General features: G+C 34.0%; 1 protein-coding gene across 8 annotated transcripts in view; it reads left to right on the top strand.

The window, feature by feature from the left end:
• Positions 1-3,874: 3,874 nt before the first annotated feature.
• LOC149786500 (putative inhibitor of apoptosis) overlaps positions 3,875-23,494 on the top strand; it is a 37,966-nt gene continuing 18,346 nt past the window's right edge. The window contains exons 1-2 of one of the 8 annotated variants that reach the window (XM_089976974.1): positions 3,875-5,495; positions 22,754-22,939. The gene's annotated coding sequence lies outside the window, so the exon portion shown is untranslated. Of the gene's footprint in view, positions 5,496-13,923; positions 14,142-16,447; positions 16,577-20,014; positions 20,299-22,753; positions 22,940-23,494 lie in introns of those variants that run through there. The other 7 variants (XM_089976973.1, XM_089976969.1, XM_089976967.1 and 4 more) reach the window with 7 other exon arrangements.

The following is a 23,494-nucleotide window of genomic DNA, read 5'->3' as shown; positions in this document are numbered from 1 at the left end:
AATAATGATAAAACAAATTGTGAAAAGCATTACAAGAAATACACCACCTCTTGTTTAATATGTGTGCGCCCCATGTGTGTGTGTGTGTGTGCGTGTGTGTGTGTGTGTGTGTGTGTGTGTGTGTATGAGAGAGAGAGAGAGAGACAGACAGACAGACAGAGAGAGACAGACTTCACTGTATGTTTTTCTGATACGAGTCGATCACAGATATTAGCTTGTTGTGTCAAATAATTATGTTGTGGGTTTTAGAACATTCCCAAACAACAGTAGAAATAAGTAACATTGTACCCTCCCTCTCGTGTTGTGTATTTTCTCTTCTCTTGCTAAGTATATCTGCACTCATTACATCTTAATATGCGAGCGTCCACAAATTATCTTTCCATATACTTCTAGTGGAATCTTCAAACGTTTCCATTATACCTGAATATGTGTCTTGATTCATTTTCTCGCTGATCGGGCTATTTATAAAATGAAATGGTCCTCTCTCTCTCTCTCTCTCTCTCTCTCTATGAATAATGAAAAGCACTATATGAGTACTATCAAAGTAAATCCCCGACAAAATAAACAAAGAATTTTTTAAATATAACAATTATCCTACGAGGTACCTTACATATATGCAGTACAAATGGACATTTTGAAAAGAGTCATGTGCTCATGCGACCGTAGACTGTTGAAATGTGTATGTATAATAAAAGCAGAAACTATTTCGTCCTGTATACTTAAAGTACTATGTCCTTTTTGTGCAGTTGGCATTTATAAAAGCTGATTTCATTGTATTTGTATTCAGCATAGCTAACCTTTTTGAAATCTATAGTGAATAGTTTATTTGTGCTCCCAAATGTTTCTTTGATGTCCTTTATTTTGGAAAGACATTTGTCCATACTAATTGTGCTAATTTCCTGACAATAACAAGTGAGGAAAATTTACAATGTCATCCCAGTTGCGTGCACTGGCACTGTTTGTCTCCATGGGGAATATAATACGATACGACTCATACGTCGTTTCAATAATTAGACCAGGTTTTTCCAAGGTACTATCCACTTGACTAGTTTTGGAAATTATCGTATATGTTTGCTACACAGTGGTCAAACAATTAGGCTACATTTCTCATATTAGAATTCCATTGTGCCAATTATTATTTGTGTGTGTGTGTGTGTGTTGGATTAACTCAGTTTCACCGTTCAATAGCTATCTTGGAGAATATGTCAGTGCTTTGTTCGAAGCTATAGAATGCGATCATAAATTGCTCAACAACGCAATTTTCAGGTATGTACCGTATATGTAAGACTGGTACATATTTATGGACCCTTGTTTATGCAAGTAGGACCTTCAGCTGGAAATTTAACTTGTTCACACTCTCGCAAAAACATTCGCATACACATCACAGCGTCATATAAATACACTGATATAAACATATATACACTTGTCTGATTGCTTCTCTCTCTCTCTCTCTCTCTCTCTCTCTCACGAAAGTTGATCTATACTATTCCATCCGAGTCCTTCGTTCTAGGCAGGATTTTAAATGGAACAATAAACTGGACCTTAAAACTTTGCGCGATGTATGATTGTTTTAGTTCTGATTATCTGACTAGGTTGTTAGGAGGTAGGATATTTATAAATCCGCCTATATCCTTTTCTTACGTGGTCTCTGAGTAGGTGGATAGCTTTACCATATTTGTGCATACTCAAGATGTGTCATTGATGAACTTCCGGTTCAAGTATATGATGCTATGCAGTTACCGTATAATGGTATTTTGTAGTAAACATATTGAAAACTAGTGCGATGAACACATCTAGAAATTCTAATTTTACGGTTAAAACTTAGTAGTATAAGCACTATTTGTTCTTGTAAAAAGCGAATCAATCATTCAGTGGTTTATAAGCTAATACCCTGGAAGTATATTTAAATAACTAAAATATGAAGTTTTATTTCGGTCGACCATTAAAGAAATGAATTAACATTTAAAGGACATTCTAGATTCTTTATAACTAAAATGAACCTACATGAGCACTAAAAAGTTCAGAAAAGGAAATGAAATCGTTACTAGTAATCACATTCTTAGTTAAAATAGAGAAGATGTATGCATGTTGTAATAAAGCAAAAAGTTAGAAAACTTTCAGCTTAGTTTAATAAGACAAGATTTATTGAATTAAATTGATCATTATTTGTCCATATGTCCTACTATCTCTTTCCAAGTCATCACTGTAAGCGTATGAACTGAAATCCCATAACCGTTTCATACGTGTGTGTATACATTGAATCTTATTCAAATGGATAAAAATATCCCTTTATGTGGGGTGTGAGATGTGGTACGAATATTCCCTGCGTACAAACAAAGGAACACGCCAATTGACGGTTAGGACGAAATTGCCTATGCATTTTGATCAAACAGCGCAAGGATATATGAACAACAATTCATGCATTATAATGAATACCATTTTAATATAAGCCCTTCAATGTATTAGTATATTGATTGTAGCTACAAGGTCAGATTCGGTATGAATCCATTAGTTATGCGGGTGCCGCGGTCATTAAGTTGGCTGAGCGTCGAATTCTAATCCAAGGGTCGCAGGTTCGATAAGTGCCAATGTCGGATGCCTCGGAGTGTCATTGGAAAAACCATTAGCAACCATTCCCTCGGCATGATAACAGCCAATATGGTTTTAAAAATCTTATTATAACCCATAATAAAGTCAAAGAAACATTATTGATGCGTCAAAACTGCAAGTCAGAAATGAATTACTTTATCTTGGAAATATTTTGGTCAGAAAGCAACTGAAACTTAGCAAACATATTCGTTAAATGTTTATTGTTCTTGTTGAAAGAAATACTTCGCAGACGTGTGTGTTATTATTAAACGTGCATGGGAAAATGCTTCACTTGAATAGCAACTCTAGCAGAAGATATATGCATTCAGTGAACATATTTTCCTTTACGATACTAATAATTCTTTCGTTCCAGGGTTTATTTAAAATTAGTGCTCGCAAACATGATCATCTATTGTGTCCGCATAAATATCACAGCTACAAGTATTGAATTACCTTTCAGCTTATTTTACCAAGGATACAATTGTTTGCATTGATAACGTAAATACGTATATATGACTGCACTACAAATACGAAATAGTTGACGGTGAATATTTGATTTACGTGCTAACGAGTCTTAGGAACTATTATATATACTTAATTGAAAACTAAGTTTACAAGTTTACAGCCTGGATGCGAATGAATTTAACCTTCTTTGCACGTTCAACGTTCTTTTTGTGACGGTAACATTGATATTAGATGGAGTCAAGTTCTATATTAAAATGTGTTCATACGTATAGAAAATAAATTTGATATTGCGATTCCATTCAATTTAAATTTTTGATCAGTATAAGCAGAATAGATAGCACATGCGTGGTCACCTAAAAAGATAATTTAGTATTTTTTGTATAAGAATATTTATCATTAGAAGAGTGCCTTGGTTGTGGTAAATGAACCTTTCTGTAAAATTTCACCAGGTGAAATTTAGACCAGTTTCGCATTATTTATATATTGAAACGGGTTGTTTTAAAGGTAATACCAATGAATGAGCGGCTGTCTAACTGGTCTAATATAAGATGTATAAAAACGAACGTTATAGTGTGCGTGTTTGTCCATTTTAAAAGGGAACTGAGAAGAATATATTTACAGAGATATCATTGTTCATGGCCGAAAAAGAGGGTTTGAAACTGCTATGTCTCAATTTAAAAATGAAGCTTAAAGTCATTGTTTAAATTTGCACACCTGGCGCAGTGCTTGACATCCCTATAAACTGATACAGCGCATACATCATAGCGATATGACCACAAAAGTTAAATTTACGTTAACATGTAAATCAAACACACACACACACACAGTACATAGTATAACTGATATTTTTTGGCGTATTACACTATTTTTTGTGAAGCTTCTCAAGTTTCAATCTTTCTCACATATCCACGCTCTTTGGGACGGACGTGAGGTGCGACTGATTTGTAATGTCGATCGCCATAACCCAATCGGTCTCTCAGCTCCCCCTGCACAATTGTGAAAGAAATATGATACGTACATATCATTTAGTTCTCTGAGCGGGCTAATGCCTAGAACGAACAAACTTACCTGAACATAGTGTAATAAATAGGACCAAATAATGACCAGTGGGTCTTCGTGACGTAATCATGATGACACAATGGATGTCATTTTAAAAACATTTATAAAATATTCAGTACACACGAGATTGAATTTAGCCAAGATTCGAATTTTAATAAACACTGAGGCCAATTTATGATGTAATATTTTGTATTTTGCTTTGCAAAGATATCGTTAAGGCTGCTGGCTTTATAATTTCGTTGCATGGTTTGTGAGCGGCACAGCATGGAATATAATCAAGTCAGTAGACAATATTTTTGACGGGTATGTGGTCTACAGACTCATGTCATACACCAGAGTATTACTAACTAACCATGTAACTGATGAAATACTGGTGTCAGATCAAAACTTTTAAAGTCAATTGCTATTATTAAGTTCATGATAATGTTTTTCTGCACACGGTTAACAATTGACGTTCTTGATAATGTGGGAAAACCATATCTTTTTAGCTATGGAATTGAATTGCCCCATTAATTACAGACAAATGCCTAAAGCAAAAATACGTGGGGAAAATGCTTCTGAATATTTGGCACACAGCTCTGTGTAGTTTAGTATTTGCACAAATGAATCAGATTCTATAAATTAAGAGTGATTTTGATTCTAATTAATTTAATTTTTTCAAATTTATGTACTTTATCTTGCGTATTTATTTATTTTCAGAATGTCTGGACCGAGAGAAAAGAGGAATATGTCAGACATGACCGCTTCCATTCGCATGCAAAACATACATCCGAATACAGACACAGCCAGAGGAAAGCAGAAATCATGGAATCTGCAAAGATGTTTAGGGTTCAGTGTATGCTACGAAACCTATCGTGGCAATTAATTTAAATGGCATGCACTCGAGTAAAAGGGGCTGGATAAGAGAACATCAAGATTATCTCATTCAAAAGAAACATTTAGCGAAGACTAAATGCATCCTCTATTTTGTCAGATATAAATTAGTAGACCCCAGGGTTTTAGAGAGTGATTTAATCTACGATCATCTAAGGTTGGCACTATCAAGACATAGATATGTTGACGAAATACAGCATTTGAAAAGGCAGAATCATGAGGATAAGGTCAGCCGGTGATTGAGGAAGATCCGTGTCTAGAGATATATAGGAGATGAAGGAAGCTTTCCTCTAGGAAAGGTGAAGAGAAGAAATTATTTGTGTACGTAAAACATGGATTTGTCGAGGCCAGGAAAGTAAGGGAGTCTGTATTGCTTCAAGTAGCATGCAGCACGAGGTAAATGGGCTTCACTTTGGTTTCTAGAGTTTTTCGAATGCACTTTCTACGGGACGGAGCCACGTTCAACGTATTTTGTACATCAGATGATCCGTATATTTGTGTTCCATGAGGTATGTTAGATACATGGTGAAAGCTCTATTTAATACACGTATTATTTAGTAGCCATTAGTAATCGTACAGAAAACTCAAGTGGAAATTGGGATGTTCAACTATTTATATAAGAACAGCAGATAAGTGAAAACTACACTCGTCTCTCCAGGCTTAACGAAAAATACCAGCTGATCGTGTTCATTACAGCTGCATTCGGAGAATGCTATAGAAAGTGATAGCGGAATTGATAGTGCATTTGGATAATTATCCCCATTTAAGTTTAAAATAACCTAGAAATCCTAAAGACAGTTTATTAATTGTTCCCATGATCTGATACAGCTGATTTGTAGGAAAACAAACGCCCATAACTGTAATTAAAAGATTTTAATAGAGTTTAGTTTTCGGACTGGTTTGGACTCATAATATATCATATACTGAACAGAGTGACAGGTTGCATTGTAATAATAAATTATATTAAACAAAGGAGTTACATCAGTAGAAATACATTTCCTAATAAGATTAAATGAGAAAAGTATTGGTCATAATTGCAAATTAGCATTAAGCAACTACCAATGCATACATGTTTCTTAAAGAACTGACATTAAACACGAGGAAACATGGCAAAATAATTTTTACTTGTACACCAGTCACCGATGAGATGAGATGGAAATGTCTCTAATTAATTATTCGTCATTTTGAAATCTAAATATTACATTATCTGTATTGTTATATTAAGCAGCGGAATATTTTTTCTTTTCATACATTATAACACAAGTAGCGAGATTGGATCACATGTAGGCATCCCAATTCTTACTGAGATATAAAAATAGATTATTTACTTCAGTGTTCCATTGTTCGGATATTAGAATAGAGAATAAGTTCAGAAAATGCCCAGTAATATAATCGATGCCTCAAATACATATATTTACAAACTGACAATATCTCCAACTTGAAGAATAAAATGCAAGTAAAATATTCAACAGATCATTAAATGAAAAGCGGAAATATTTTCAGACGTTTCATAGTCCAGAACTCTTGCATTGCAGATAGCAACTATTTTCACTAATTGATTTTGCTCAATGCATTTCTTGTCATAATGCAGTTTTTTGATCCAGTGAACCGATTGTACACTATGTTATCTGCATTATTCAACATTGGAATAATGTATAATTGTATAACTGAGTCTGCCTTATAACTAAATGAGAAGAACTGTGCATTTTGCCAATAAGTTGGATTCTACTATGAAACCCTTATTTCTCATTTTGTATTCTTTGTACTTGTTCATCACACTAGTTTGAAAATAAATCTGTTTAAAACTAAGTCATTCCCTGAAGATTGCCAAATTATCAAAATACAGTTAGACTGTTTTGTATCAAGAAGAAGAGGGGAGATGGTTTAAATTATCTTTTCTTTGTTTATTCATATATATTTGGAAGTGTTTACATTTTATTTTTTAATAAGTGAATTATTCCCTATGAAAAAGTATTTGTGTAACGTTTTCCTATGAAAGTGAAGATTTTTATTCTCCTTTTGTTGTTCTTGTTATTTTATTTGTGAGAAAGGCACTGATAAATGTATTATCTTTGCGAAGAGGAAATGTGAGCTGAGCACCTTTCTCAAGGACTAACCAAAGCAGACGACGTGGGCTGGCCTGGGTATTTCAAGTTTTATATCGGAAATATATTTTTGGATATGTGGAATTTATAATATAATTTGTGCATTTCGTCTTGAGAATATACATCTGTATATCAGACGCTTTCAGCAATAATTCTACGATTATGTAATGTGTGTAATGATATTCGATGCGCTATGCTTTATGCGCTATAATACTCTGTGATGTGCAATAAGCGCTATACTATTCCGTGATGTGCAATACGTGATATAATATTGTGATGAGCAATACATGCTATAATAGTCTGTGATGTATATACAATACGTGCTATAAAATGATGTGGTGTGAAATACGTGCAATAATAGTCCTTTATGTGCAATACTTGCTATAATATTCTGTGGTGTGAAATACGTGCTATAATATTCTGATGGCAATATATGCTATAATAGTCCTTGACGTGCAATACTTGCTGTACTATTCTGTGGTGTAAAATACGTGCTGTAATATATTGTGATGTGCAATACGTGCTATAATAGTCCTTGATGTGCAATACGTGCTGTAATATTCTGTGGTGTGAAATACGTGCTGTAATATATTGTGATGTGCAATACGTGCTATATTATTCTTCGATGTAGAATATTGTCAGGGATATCCTATGAAGGGCTGTACGTGTTGTTATATTAAATATGAAGTGCAATATATGTAATGACATCGTAAGATATGCAATATATGTAGTAATATTTATATAATGTGCCATTTACATGAATAGTCTCTTGCCGATCTAATAACAAGATTTTATATGGAGAGGGTGGGTTGGGGTGTATGGGTAGGAATGTTTTGAAAGCAGATATTATAGAAAAATTAAAGGACTTTTATCCACCTCTCTCCAGACAAAATAAACACTATTGTTGAGTATTTTATAAGGCAAGGAATGTGTGTACGTGTAAAATACAACGTAGTCTCATAGTGATCAAAAGCAAATTTAATGTGTCTAAATCAAATTATTCGAACAATTTTGCATACGTCTAAACGTGTTCAGCGATGTTATACCCCTTCGGAGATTAGTTTTATCATTGTTCTATACAGTTAGAAATAATATTCAGGATAATTGGCAACGCCTTTTGATTGGTTTTAATGATAATCTCTTTACAAATTAGTTGACTATTAAGCATCCCTTACCAAATTTAGAAACGAAATATGTAGCGCTTAGCATTTAATAAGTTATTGTACAAACATGCTATACAATGTAATTTAGAACTTTAACCTAAAACGTTTTAACGGCTTATGTAAGAACGAGTAATTGCGATCGTCACTATTGATTACCCGGTGCAGAATGATAACCTTTGCCAAACGTTATCTGAGAGACGGTATTATTTGCACGATCACATTAGGTAATCAGAATGTCAGTAACATATGGCTGTCTTTAGTCCTACAGATACTCAATAGGTACATGATGATGCACTGAGTCTTTTGGGGGTAAAATATGTCGATGCAATTTAATGATTGATAATATTTGTTGTCTTCTGTGCAAATATGTTATCATCGGTATAAAGTTCTTTGTAAAGTTGTCGTGTCATGCAACACCAATAATATAAGAAAATATATGATCTAGCATTCATGTACACCTAGCAACACGTTTCCATTCATTGTTTTGTAACTGTGATAAACAAAGTGACGAAGATTTTTAATGTGACTTTATGGTTTTACAACTAACATTCAGTAGCCTTTGTATATCCAGCATCAATACATATTTACGTATTGACTAGGGCGAGGCGTGCACGGCACACATGTTTATTCAACGAGTTCTGTTCTGAGCAATGTATAGGCCACGCTTGTCGGTGGCGCCGTTTCGTCCAACGCTAGCTTGCGACCTCCCTGACCCGATTCAAAATACCATACCACATCTTAGCAGCTTTTCAACGGTTTAATGTACTTCGCTCCTTACTTCAATTAACAAGTCTAAGCACGAGGGCATTTCAAAATGTAAAAATTGACAAAGCAATCTTCAGAAGAATAATTGATCTATTAAAAGTAGAGAAAATGTATGTTTTATCAATAGCTTGAACAGAAAAAAAAATCACTCAACCGTTACAGTCACATAGAGCATTTACTCATGCGTTATGGAATATAAGTGATAATTATTTCCTATATTATGCTAAAAACAGGTAATTTTACATTAAACATTTCTATATTAATATCTGAATCTTAGAAGTGAAAAGAAATCGAGAAAAAGAGAAATAATTGTATTCATCATACATGTATTTGCGATTGATAAGGCAGGGAGCGGGAATAAAATTATCTTATGTTTAAATAAACTTGCTAAACGAAAAAGGTGATTGAATGAGGCAATCGTCTATATAAGATCAAAATACCTCGCATGCTGTAGCGAATAAAGATTTATATCTAACATAATATTACAAACGAAGACTACAAAATCTTACCCAAATATTTAGGGTAAAAATGTGTGTGTTTTTTCTTCATGTAGATTCTCTGTTTACTTTATACAATATCAAATTCTAAAATTGACTGCCTTTCCTTGAAAGTTCTCACAGTTTCAAGGGTACTTGATTTTGACCAATAAAGAAATTAAAGTTTGAAAAAATTATAGTTTTTTCCAGGAATTGAGATAGCAAGGTGATAAAATTGCAGTAAACGCGATGCAGAGAGATTGGTTATTCAGTGAATATTTGATATGAAAGGTTATTCTGGGAAACATGCCATGTGCCTAGTGAAGTTTATTGGTTCGCCGCATTTTATGAGTGCAGTTAAAACCCAAACGATGCCCTACTCTGAAAAACATACTAAAGTTAAACTTCAAAACAACCCAGATATGTTTAAAAAAAGTCAAGGATTACGTGGAACGATACGATGCGCTGTTCACGTGTTCACGGCATACAGACATATATGATAGTTACTGAAACATTCAAAATAGGTCACCGGTTCTTAATTAGGGTAGCGAGTAAATACCATGCCATGAGTACATCACTAAGTTTCATTACAGTTTGAATACGAGACTCGGCAAAAGTATAAAGGTTTCGTGTTAAACTTTCTTTAGAGGTTGTAATGTTGAAGACTTGGTGTGCTGCTGCGAGCGACTTGAAAAACATTGACATATGCAAATCGCATGACAAAATTATTTCTGACTAATAATGTTTCACGTTGTATGCGTATGGTTTTAGAACTGGTAACAACAGAAGTTTATTATTCTGTATAATGATATTTGGCTAGAATACATTTTAATCCGAATATCTTTTACGATTATCGACATCATGCCGAGCGTCTCTCTCTCAATCTCTCGCATTGGTTGTACTATTTGTACTAGTCACTATTGCTTCAAAAGTATTATACTTGAATATTATTTTTTTTTTGAAACATAAAATGCATACATCAGAATATCTCCCATTTGGCAAATAATTTTGGCGAAAATATAGATGAATGCAGTTATTTAATGTTTTTCTTTTTCTTGCCAATACATTATTATTATTATTATTATTATTATTATTATTATTATATAATTTTTTACTTAATAGCCGATGATGTCGCTAACCTGTTTTTGGCTCTGTTTGCTAGTTTTGCAGAATAACATGAATAATTTACCGCTGCAGGATCCTTTGCCTCAGATGCCGCGGAAACGTACTTAATTGAGCGTCTTACTATTAATTAAAAGCTGACATGTTAGATACCCGCAAAGGCCACCTTAGGTCGGCTGTATCAGTGTCTTTTGGAATGGTACTAAGCTCTTTTTTCCTAAGCGTGATATACCCGATAATTCGCTCAACAATCGCCATCAAGAAAAACCTGCAAAGTTTTTGTCTATTTAACATTTAGGAAATTGTTTCAACAACATTTAGGAATTTGTTTCAACAACATTATTGACCCCCATAATTTTAAATAGAGAAGTTTTGAATTACTAGAATTCTTTATCAGATTTTTATCTGTAGGGACATTTGTCTTGACCCATTTCCATCAGAAAATATCAACAAATTTAACGCTTTTTGCCTTCCTTTATTTAGTCTTTACATATGTTTTAATTGCTAGCATTCTTCGCTCAGTATGTAATCTGTGTGAAAAACCGGTATGACCCATTCCCGTCAGAAGAAACAATTACGGGTCACATTATTTATGTTGTTTTGCTAACTCTTAGTATATGTTTCGTTAGATTATATAGATATAGTTTGCCTAGTTTTCAGTGTGAATTAACACATTTAGAAACATAACTTCCTTGTGTCTCATTCCATGTGCATTATTACATTCCGTTCTAAAACATACATTCCTACAAATGTTTCCATTGTAATTGTCAGTACTGTTTTAAAAATCTGGACACATTACGTCAGTACACTCTGTTATAAATGTATACAATAGCTTAATGATAACATATAAGGATTTAGTATATGTGTTAGTTTTACCAAACGTCAGTCGGCTTATATTTAAAAAAAAAAGACTGAGACTGGTTCATATTTTTACCGTTCACCTGGTTCTTCCCTTGTAGCTTCTGACAAGCAGGAAACATTATTGACTTAGTTGACATCACCTTGCAGCACTGCGGGAAAATCTTTGATTTATCACAGTAATTTAGTAATGAGTTTTTTCGTATTGTTTCGTGAGTTTTGTACACGGTAGTAGCTGCCAAAAAAACGTGAACTGCTAATAAACTTGTACATTAATATCTCAGCTTGAGTCACACATTACAGTGTAGCCTTGAATTTACATCACAGTGTGGTCTTGAATTTACACTACAGTCTAGCATTGAGTTTATATCACATTCTAGCACTGAGTTTACATGACGGATTAGCCTTGATTTTTCATTACGCTCTAGTCTTGAGTTTACATTACAGTCTAGCCTTGAGTCTGCATTACAGTTTAAGCTTGAAATTGCATTACAGTCTAGCCTTCAGTTTGTACCACAATCTTGCCTTGAATGAGCATTACAGTCTGACATTGAGTACATGCCAATCTCGCCCTGAGTTTGCTTCAGAGTCTAATTGAATTACGGTCCAGATTTGAGTTTGCAATACAACCTAGCCTTGAGTTTACATCACGCTCTAGCCTTGAGTTTGGATTACTGTCTATCCTTGAGTTTGCATCACTGTCTAAGCGTGAGTTTATATGACGGTCTATCCTTTAGATTACAACACATTCTAGTCTTGAGTTTGCATTAAGGTCTAGGCTTGAATTTGCATTACAGCCTAGCCTTGAATTTCCATTAGGTTTAAGCTTGAGATTGCATTACAACCTATCATTGAGTCTGCATACAGTCTTAGCCTTGAGTTAGCACAACTGACTGCTGTTGAATTTACAATACAGTCCAAAAATTGAGTGTACTTTGCACCTAATCATGAGTTAATATTTTAGTCACCTTTGAATTTTCACCACAGTTTAAACCTCTAGCTGATGCTAGTACTTATACGATTTATTTGTAGCGAAGGGAACAGGGGAACAATTGCACATATCATGGATTGACGCAAGCAGAGTCGGTAACCCTATTCGCGTTGTGAAAATACATTTTCGGACCATGTTGAATTTAACCAGGTTAAAAGTCACTATCTTCATTCCTCGTTACCATTATCACAAGTGAACTGCATTTTCAAAGGTACATATAATGCACTGCGACGTTCTCAAAAAAGGTCAATGTGTTATTCTTTATAAGACTTCCTTCCACAAACTATCCAATTTTGACTAAATTGATTTAAATAAGTGTCATTTAAATGCCATAGCATGTTATAACTCAGAGTTTTTATCAAATAGACATGTCAGTCTTAGCTGTAATCTGTTTGGTTGTTAGATATTTATATGTACCTGACACGTTCAGTATTATTGAGTACATCACGTAGGTTGATAATATTAATTAAGTTTCAAATACGGAACAAGCATAACCAGCCAGTTTTTATCTTTCTTATTTCAATTTTCAGGTCTTGCTTTTTTAGACAATCTTATTTTAAAACCATGAACTTAGTGTCCGATTGTTCAAAGAGCTAGGCTCACTTTTCTTTTGTCATCGGCTCTTTATAAGATTATGATGATAGTTTTTATGAATATGGTAACATTTGTTTGGTGACGTCTCAAATGAATTATTATTATTATTATTATTATATCTAAAGGAAAATACATTTCTGACTACACCCTCGTCCCATTAAAAGTGGGAACAAATTTTTGGTCACTATCTGCAGAGGTAAATGTGTTCACCGAATGTTTATATATCTTGTACAAATTTAGTAGGTAAAAGGTCCCATACAATATCGTAGCTTCTTTTCGCACATTCTTAGAATATATGTTATTTATATTGCTTACCAAAACGCCGACAGTTGGTTAAAATTTGAGAGTAAGAAACATGTTGGGTCGAAGCTTGTATCGGATCCAAACAATGTTTGCAATCTTTCTCTTGCCTTTTCCTTTTCAAGTCGTAAATATTTTGTCCAGAAACAATCCCACTGGTCTGAAAAACAATAATGAGCTTTATTTTTGAACAATAAGTTCAAAATGTTCTACAATGCTGCTTTCAAAGTCGACTATATCTGGCTAGTGTAAAAATTACATTGTGTTGAGGGCAACTTTTGTGTTGATTTCGATGAAAATATTTCTGTCTACTCTTGCTTGTAAAAATACATTAATAGTTGTTCTTACTTTAGCATGTCATCTGTATAAATATGCATACATTTAAAATATTTTTATGCTATACAGTTCTCAAGAGACCAAATATCGTATATATACAAGTTCTCAAGAGACCAAATATCGTATATTTAAAAGTGGGTAAAGTGGTAAAAGTAGAGAAAAGAGTTCGTAGTCTCCTTTCAGGCTTACAGCATATATTTCACTTGTTGTGGATTAAGGCAAGTTATTATGTGTACTACTTCTCCTTTATTAAAGAAGAATGACGTTTTTATTTACAGAGTGGTGTAATAATGTATGCTTTGTTGTATCTACTCACTATTTTGCATTTGTGGCATTTGCAAATATGTGGATCGCCGAACCAAGCAAAACCTGTTCAAGACTGCCACCTGTGCAGGTCGGCAAAAGGGTTTGTGCTCCATATGTGTATAATCGTAATCTTTAGAAGGTATGTTGCTATTATATATGTGCCAGATACACGCATAGTAATTAGTAAGCCTTATTTGCCAGTTATATTTTATAATTCTGTTTTTGGTCTTGGCTAAATATCATATACATGTTTTAGTCTTCAATGTTAGAGGTGGACCCTGATAATTATAACTGGTTAAAACATGCAACGTGCACATCGTTTGCATCATCCTAATCAATTTTATGTCGGAAAAAGTCGGCGTTGTTGTTGTGGGGTTTAACTCCATTTTGCAGAACACGATAGTGTATATATGACAGACAGTATCAATGATGGAGGAAGAACCCGTGAAACCCCGGAAAGAACGTACTGTAACATTCTGTGATGTGTACTACCTGCTACAACATTCTTTGATGTGCCATACGTGCTATAATATTCCTTGATGTGCAATATCTGCTATAATATTCTGTAACGAGCCATACGTGTTATAACATTCTGTGATGTGCCATAGTGCTGCAATATTCTTTGATGTGCCATACGTGCTATAATATCCTGTGGTATGCCATACTTATTATAATATTATGTGCTGTGAAATATTTTCAGGGAGATTCTGTAAAGTGCAGTATTTATTATCATATTATATGAAGTGCAATATGTGCAGTGACATTCTGTGGCGTGCAATGTGTATAGTACAATTTTATAAAATGCAATTTGCAATAATATTCTCGGATGTGCAGTATGTACTATGATGTTCTGTAATGTGCAATATGTGCGGTAATATTCTATATGTAATATATTTGCAATAATATTCTATTTTCTAATGACTCAAATTTGATTTATACGCGTTCTTCTCTTATAAGGCTATTTCATTCTCCTCACGGTAAGTTGGCTGTTATCAATATTCAAATTGTCTTTCAGTATATGCGATGGTTGGTAGCCAAAGGGAAGTTTAGTCAGTCATTGTGCAAACATTCCACAAAATTCAATTTAGAACTTTACCCTGAAACATTTCTATGCCAGATGTAAGAACGAGTAATTCACATTGTCACGATATATTACCTGTTCCCGAATGATAACGTTTTTGACAAACATTACCTGATATGACCGTGCTTATTTTCAAGATCATGTATGATAAAGCAGAATATCAATGACATAAGAATTTTTTGAGGTCCACTCTAATCAATAGGTACAGGACGACGCACTCATTTATTTTGTTTAATACAAAAAAAAAATTGTAATTTAATGATTGGCAATAGCTGTTGTCACCTGATTAAATATCGTATGATCCGTATAAAGCCCTTTATAATGTTGTAGTGCCAAGTAACTCAGGCTAGAAAATGTTTTATCTAGCATAACATTTCATGGAGGTCTAGTTACATATAGTTTCTATTGAATGTTTACTATTTGTTATAAAACTATGAGGAAACCTTTCAAATAATGGTTTTGCATTGTAAATTCAATATCCTCTGCGTAGCCCTAACAATACTTGTTTAAATAAATTTGAGTCTTGAATAGGGCGAGGCGTGCATAGCACAAATATTTATTCACGGACTTGAATCCCTTTGATCATTTTAGTATGCCTTAATTTTAATTCTTTTAAAAGAAATTCTTTACCGTTAAATGTCGAGTCATTCTTGTTTTAACATATGAATCCGATAGACAAAAGCAATTCAACTCAAGATAAATCAATTGGTTCGCGTGAGGAAACCTTCTTTATTATTCCTATCATAATTGTGTCATGCATAATGCTTTCAGTGTTTTGGGGCATTCGTATATATTTGACAATATACTGTGGTTTAGATATACCGAGAAGCTCATTATGAAATATATATCACACAAAAAGATCAGTTGTTCGGGTGGTTTTAATGGTAAGGCGTCCGCTTCGGATGCGGATAAACGCGGGTTCGAACTCCTTCCGATTCGTACCAAAGATTTCTAAAATGGTACTAGCATGTGCCTCGGTTGACACAGCATTAAGAGGTTAGTGTTAGGACTGGTCGGCCTGGTGTCAGGATAATGTGATTGAGTGGGACTTGATGCTATATGTATGCGCATGATGTCCCAGTGCTAGACATCACGATAAACTGACACACTGCAAACGTCTTAGCAATATGACTACAATAGTTAAAGCTACGTTAAAAATCCAAATCATACACATACTCAAACGTGGAACAATATCTAGGTTTCATAGAGACTGGTAAATGTTAACATTCATGATCAATATGTAATCTTCTAGAAAATAGTGTAAATTTGCCAGGAAACTTAAATGTATCGTATTGTCTGGCATGCATAGATTTTATTAAGAAAAAGAAAACATCAACGCATTTTAGTCTTATTCAGAACAATGATATTGGACGGGACCAGCCTGGATGTGGATGGTATATGCCGTGCTCGGCCGGGACGCAGCTTCGTCCAGCGCAAATTTACGATGGCTCTGATCCGATTAAATTATCATGAAACATCTGAATGGCTTTTCGGTATTTCCTTTACTCTACTCCTTACTTTATTTAACATGTCTAAGCGCGAGGACTTCAAAATATCTAAAGGCTGACAAGATAAAACAATAATCAAAATAATTATTCATCTATTAAAGTAGAGAAACGTTTCGTTTCAGGAATGTTATGAATAAAATTAAACGTCACTCAACCGTCAGCATCACATTTCAACTCAATTTATGCGTTATAAAATATAGTCGCGGTAAATTATTTCCCATAGTGAGTTCAGATAACTCCTTTTGCATTTGAACATGTTTTGATACTTCTATTCGATTCTTAGAAGAGAAAATAAATCGAAACTAAAAAAAAAACCATTTTCTTCATCATGAATTTCCTTGCGACATAATGATAAAGGTAGAGAGTGGGACGTACAAATGTGTTTTTTGTTCCAATAAATTTGTAACAGAAAAAGGTTAGTAGATAGCGGGATCAAGCAATCATTTTTTTAAGCTACAAATATTTCGAATATTATACCTAATAAAGAAATCAGTTCTGATCTATGAAAATGATGGCTACATGTCTGTACCTAATTAACTGGAGTAAAAAATATTAGGGTGTATAAATGATTTTTGTCTTGACGTAGATTATATGATTACTTTCCTGCATTATCAAAGATTTAAACGTGTTCGGCTTCATTGAAAGTTATCAAAGATTCAAAGGTACTTGACTATGACCCTCACTGATAGTACAATTTGAGAAAATGATACAAAGTATTCCTGGAACTGAGGTTATCGTGTGATCTTTATTGCTAGTTATAGTTTCCCAAACTTGTATTCAGTATGGCGAACATTTTGTTTTATAAATTGTAAACCTTTATCAAATCATCAGTCAGTAATGGTTCCCCTTGCATCCGTGGGAATAATTTCCTTGGTGAACTTGATCAATTTATGCCAACGATATATTTAAGTAATGTAATGTATTGAGTTTTGATATTGTTGAGATTAGTTAAGGAGATCGAAGTCATTGTAATAAAAAAGATAAAAGTAAAGTTTCTCCACCTTCATAAAAAAACGGTCAGTTCAAATAGCTTCGTTCGTCTTGAACATAATTGCATTTTAAGTTATGTTTATTACTAGAAAATATTGGCATATATATATATATATATATATATATATATATATATATATATATATATATATATATATATAATCGTATGTGTGTGTACAAAAGAGAGGCGACCATTTCGTTTGCGCACTTTCTTATTCACTCTGGGAGTTATAAAAATCAGTTTTAAAGGAAAGAAAGCATTCGCAACTTCTAGGTCGATTCAACGCTACCTTGATTTTGTGCCGATAAGTACCATTTGCTGCTATTCAGACCAACTCTGTTATTTACTCAACAACGGGTAGAGACGTTTTGAACGCATTAAAACTATTAACCTTGGAATCAACACCTAAATACATTGATTAAAACAAATTGATTGCTAAGTTAATTTGTGGACGCAGATACCGATACATTTATGCTGCTGGCAATTTCACATTTTCGATTGCAACAAAATGCAAGCAATCTGACAAATACCGAGTGAAATGTAATATATCAACGCGTCCTGTTAAATTGTTCTTTGAATATATGATTTACTTAATCATGTAATTTTTTACTTTGTTTAGCCTGTGTCAGGTACCCGACCGTACTGTATTATTTCATAATCTTAACTATATCTGAGCACACTGAACGCTCGACGTTGAAATGTTTCAAATAATTCAGCCGAGTTTTCGCATTTTTAAGTTATATGATTCTGTTTCTTTCTTGCCTTGTGCTTTTAGAAAGACATTTTGTGGCTATACTTGTCTACTAATATCATGTGCCTTGCACGGATCAAAAGTTAATCATGACGAGCCAAACCTTGGTGTCTTCAGTTTTGTTTCCACTGCGAGTTGGTATTGTGAATCAAATTACGTAAACTCGAGTGCCGAATAATATGTAAAACGGATACTGGCTGTTGAGATAACGAAACAGGATTTCGTAGCATACAGCATTAAACTTGTGCATACTTTGCTATTCTACATTTATGTTCATGTTAAGATGCCTATAAAGTAACCAAGGTGATCCTATGTATTCGTGTATAGACAATTCTTACAAGAAATGACAACCAATTCATAAACAGCTCCTTAAATTAAACTTTAACCATTTAAAATGGTTTATTAACCGAACGGTAAAACTATAGAAACTATGAATCAGTAGCGTTCAGGCAACCTACATTCGAAGTTCGAATGAAAATCTTATTTATCTACTTTGTATTCCTTAAAAACTTATTCTAGCCATTAGAGATTTAAGGTACAAGAGAAAAAAATATCCAGGCTGGAAAGGAATGCTTAGCCCCTCCCCCCCCCCCCAAAAAAAAAATGGAATGTCGATATCCTATACTCAGTAGAACGCAAAAGTCGCAACAATTGTCTTCTTTATCTTGATCAGCATAGTGGTTGACAAGTCGGGCATTACTTCCTCGAAACGCATTGTTCGCGAATTGTAAATTATGAACGGTGGCATACATACAAGAGTTTTGTAACTACTGTACGAACTACTACATGTGTGTGTACACGTGTGTGTCTGTTCGTTTTCTGAGCTATTAAAATCAGTACAATAAAACAAGTTGGTCGTGCTGTATGTTGCCATCGAATCAAATAACACAAATTATTGAAACCTATATGAACATTTGTAGAACACCAATAACCCAATGGGTTACACTACAGTAGGGACACTGAAAACAATGAGGCGATGGGTTATATTTGCAGATGATTTATCTCATAATTACTTTCATAATTGCGAGCAGGTCAAAACGTGCCCAAATAGAAACGTAGCCAAGTCAAGACCTACCCAAGTCAAAATGTACAGAAAGTAAAACATGACCCACGATTGCTTTAAATACTGACAGAATTCTAGTGTATTGTGTTTCATATGACAGTGACCGACTTTATAATCTCTGGAAACCGGCAGATGCAGTGGGACCATCTTATCCTATGATCTAGCTCCAACGGACATGAATAAATACTTCTTTAAATTAAGAAGTATCGTTTGAATATATGTATGTGTTGTTTTCCAATAGAGAAAATTTACAAACTGATCTGAACCATGCTTGAACTGCTTCGTGTGTTTTAACCAGTATTCAAATGTGCATTGTTCATACAATTATTGGTGTCAGTTTTGAAGATTAATTCCATTTTGTATTTTGCAGCATAAACAGATATATTGATATCTAATGATTAAAAACTTATGTTAACTTTTTATAATAACCGGTGACGACACAGCCGGAAATAACTTATTTGACTCAATTTACCCAAAGCTAGTGCATTTTTGTGGTATTATTTAATCAGTGGTACTCATGTTCCCACTTTTTATTGGTCATGTGCGGGCATGTGCGGAGCACTATGGGAGAATAGTAAGCTACATATTTAACTACAAATTGGGTTGATAGCAATCATTTTATTCAGTGCGATCGAATAAAGTGGACTTGCCTACCATAAACACGGAAGATAATTAACATTACAACGCTGAGATCATTTGATAGAACTATCGCAGTGAAGGACAAGAGGCGATTTTCCAGATATCAGTTGGAACCATCACAAAGCGTTTTCATATATGTAAAAAACGTTTTTAAAAACTATAGAATTTGCAATAACTTCTTCGTTTTCAAAGTTTAAATTGAGAAACTGTCCTATAATAAGAAGTGGACAAATTTTTGTAAATTGTTCTCATTTTTCAGCTTGGTAAGTTTTAAATCATTTTGTTCATATAACATGAAATGGTTAGGGATCATAATTAAGGTTTTGTTTTTGTTTTTATTTTTTGCAAGCTAACATATTCTTAAAATTCATCAGATTATGAGGAAATTGTCTTTGGTATATAGTGACTTTTTCGTAACTCTTGAAGGTTGTGGAATGAAAGTACGATATGAAAACTTGAGGGAAAAGTAGAAAATTTTAGAGGTGTTCTTTATCAATATTGCCTTCGACAGATGAATAATAACCAAAACATTCGTTACTTAAGTGTTAAAAATTGGAAAATTTAAACTTCTGCATGAAACGTTGGATATTAATGCGACGAATTCATTTCAAGGAGCATTTATATATGCTTTTCTGAATGAACTAAGCATTCTGGGTGTGAAAACCGATACACATTTAAAGTTTTAAGTATGTGATGTTAGTGGAGAGAACTACAAGAATCGACCGAAATTCTGGCTCTTCAGCAATTCTCGTCCAATTATTCGATAATGTGTCTCACATGCTTGACGGATACTTTTCATGACTGATCAACAATAATAGAGTCAAAATACCCAACTAACACTTATCAACGAATTCTTTTGAAATAAAATGGACACTATTACAGATATTTTAATTTTAGATCCATGTTCCTGTATCAGACGTTTATATAATGACCAAGAAAACTATAACTTATTTAATAATCAAGAAGAGTGAGTATATATGACTATTGTGATTGATAGCTCATCCGTCCGTTGGTTCGTAACACATTCTTGTGAACGTCACTATTTTCGGAATTTTTGATGGATGCATTGAAAGAAGATATGCATGCTGACAAATCAATTTGATCCCAAGCTTTATTAGACTGCCCTTTTTCACTTACAGCTGATTACAATGAATATAATCTTGTGAATGCATTTAGTCACATAGTTTTCAGTTGTTCACCATTACATTTGGAACATGTTTCTTCATCATCTGAAAATTTGCATATCCACAAATTCCTTTCTTCCTGGGATTTCTGTTAGAGTTAGTCCTCTTTTTGTCTAGAAGTAGGAGGCAGTGTATGGAAATCTTTTGCAAGTACCTTGTCTCGCAGTGTTTGATGGTTCGCTTTGAAACCGGTTGACAGTTTTTCGACATGGCAGCACATACACATTTTCCCTCATCTGATTTCTTTATTACATCTACTAATTGTAGGTATACTTTAATACTAATCAGAAGGACTAATCCCACGCACGTGTTAAACTTTTCACGATAGCATGGATCACTAAATGTCAATGCATTTATTCAATGCATAGCACAAGTAGAATATAATCGTTGGATGTCATTCGGAAAAATGTGAACGTAGCAGTATGTAAAGGAGAATTATCTGACGATATAACTCTAATGAATGGAAACAAAAGATGCGAATGTCCATGTCTTTATTATATACATTGTACGATCTAAACATACGGAGTAAACACTACCAAGCGTCAAGTTCATAGTACAATTATTCAATTGGTTCACTCTACTGTGAATGTCTCATTGTCCAGGGTCTGTTCATCAGATAGAACAGGTTTAGTATCGCTACTGCTCTTAAATTACGGGGAATAATGATATGAAACTTCCTTCACACACACATAGACACACATGCTCCCCAAGATCTAGTTGGTTATAAAAGAAAGGTGTCATTATGACATCTAACAATGCCACCACCCAAGCTATCCTAAAGATCTTGTTTCTGATTTTACTACTTCTGCTGAACAGATGGTCTAATAAACATCGTGTTTTCAGTAAAATCTTTGCATGATGAATATTGGATGGTAAATACTAATAATGCCAATATAATACCCAATACAGTATGCATGTCGGCCATCTTATTTTTCCTAACCAGTCGATTTATCATCGTGTAAAGTATGTTGGATATTAAAAACGACACACTTGAGAATCGTGCTATTGCTACTCCTGAATGAATAATCGTATTAAAATATCAACATGGGATGTCTACGTGGGCTGAAATGAAAATGGTGCCAATCTGACATCCGATCTGGCCCTCCGGTGCGGTAATCTTTAAAATCTTACAAATAGTGTTCTCAGAAATATTCTTGTGAAACCCGACGATTCTAAATGGACATAAGGTTTTATCCTGGATTCCTGAATGTATATTTCGGCCATTAGAGCGTTAGTTTGTTCAGGGTATTCTTGTGTCATCACGTTTTGTATAGGGAGACACAAATTGATACCTGTTGAAAGCCACTTCTTTGTACTCGTGATTTTCTAGCTTTCTTTTGGGTGTGAATATTTGACCAAGTGTTCTTCTGTTAAAGGTGAAGCTTTCTAGTTTACAGAATATTGTATTTGAGAACAATACATCTTCGATACTCTGATGCCTAAAGAACATACTTGGTATATCGCCTCTGTCATTTTAATAACTGTCAAACGTACTTATGCATGAGATGCAGAAAATAATGTTATCTCTTTTCAGGTCTGGCCTAGTATTTGGAACAAAACATACGAGATGGATTAGATTGGAAGATCTGCAGCAGTCCGGTGGTGTTACCTTTCTAATGTGCAGCCATAACATAGCAGGATTAGTTCATACCACCGTACCATACTGCCCAAATCCATGGCGTAGGTCTTCACACAAGATATCAACACCTCTTGCAATAAGGTATAGTCGTTACGTATTACTTGGCCGCATGTTTCGGTGATTAACACTGAAAAGATTGACAATTTTGCTTCAAACAATACTGGTCATATTCCAAGGGTGAAATTTAGCGTACCATTATCTATATTAGCAATTGAATGAGCATCTCAGGCAATATATCCAAGTAAAGAACTCTTCGTCATTGTTTCTCAAGCTTGTATATAATTACCTTAAACTTCATTGTGAGCTATCACGCTTAACTATACCTGGATATAAGGTTATAAGCAACCCAACGTACAACTTGTCTAGACATCAGTCATGTATAAACTTCTCTGTCTAAACTTTTTAATATGTTAAATTTTGAATGAAATTAAATTTTATCGTTTAATTTTTAATTCTACAATTTTGTTTCAATTTGTTTTAAATTGTTTCGCGCATAGTTTCAGATAGTAATTATTTTTTTTTTTGTACTGAACTGAAAATTTCATATAATAAAGGAAGATGTTGCAAATTTAGTTTTGGGGTCTCAAATACTTTAGCTCCAAACAATGAACATTTCTGAAAGCTAAACTCTTTCTA

This window comes from Sinohyriopsis cumingii, chromosome 12, assembly GCF_028554795.1.
Source record: "Sinohyriopsis cumingii isolate HCF-2022 chromosome 12, ASM2855479v2, whole genome shotgun sequence".
NCBI classification, from domain to species: Eukaryota; Metazoa; Mollusca; class Bivalvia; order Unionida; family Unionidae; genus Sinohyriopsis; species Sinohyriopsis cumingii.
This window is presented reverse-complemented; position numbering and strand designations above follow the sequence as displayed.